This window comes from Callospermophilus lateralis, chromosome 6 (genome assembly GCF_048772815.1).
Source record: "Callospermophilus lateralis isolate mCalLat2 chromosome 6, mCalLat2.hap1, whole genome shotgun sequence".
Lineage (NCBI taxonomy): Eukaryota > Metazoa > Chordata > Mammalia > Rodentia > Sciuridae > Callospermophilus > Callospermophilus lateralis.
In genome coordinates, this window is record NC_135310.1 from 52,152,370 (window position 1) to 52,153,046 (window position 677).

General features: G+C 39.0%; 1 non-coding gene across 1 annotated transcript; it reads right to left on the reverse strand.

Annotated features, from left to right (window-relative positions):
• Nucleotides 1-231: 231 nt before the first annotated feature.
• On the reverse strand, nt 232-304 carry Trnaa-agc (transfer RNA alanine (anticodon AGC)). The gene has a single exon. It is a non-coding gene; the product is annotated as a tRNA-Ala (tRNA).
• Between the last annotated feature and the right edge of the window lie 373 nt (nt 305-677).

Sequence of the window (677 nt, forward strand, 5' to 3'; positions counted from 1 at the left end):
CTTTTGTTGTCTGGTACCTAGGTCACTCACACACATTATTTTATCTAATCCTCACCATGGCTCATTGTGGCTCCAAAAGTCCCATTTTCTTGCAGTTCCACAGCTTCAAGGTTCTCTGCACATCCTCAACTTCTAGAAGCCAGTTGCAGGGTTATTTTTTTTTAATTAATTTTTTTTAAATATTTATTTTTTAGTTGTAGTTGGACACAATACCTTTATTTATTTATTTTTATGTGGTGCTGAGGATCGAACTCAGGGCCTCCCACATGCTAGGTGAGCGCTCTACCACTGAGCCACAACCCCAGCCCCCTAATTAATTAATTTTTAACAATTTCTGGGCAAATTTGTGTGTGAGTATTATATGTATGGGCACAAGTATGTGTGTGAAGAAAAGTGCCTGTGTGTGTGTGTGTGCGTGTGTGTGTGTATTAGGAAGTGTGCTTGACAAACAGATTGTTCTCAGGGAAGTATCAGTTCCCTCTTGAGCTGAGAACTCTGTTGCCAAGTAGCCTGAGGAAGCAGACAGCCTTTATTTAAGCAGTTATTTCTGACCCCAGATAGCTATAGAAAAGTTCTTTCTTCACAATTAGAGTTCCTCGGAGATAATTCCAGATACTTCCGGACTATCCTTAAAAGCCTAATTCTTCTTTATGGTTATTATATATGGATATAAGTCT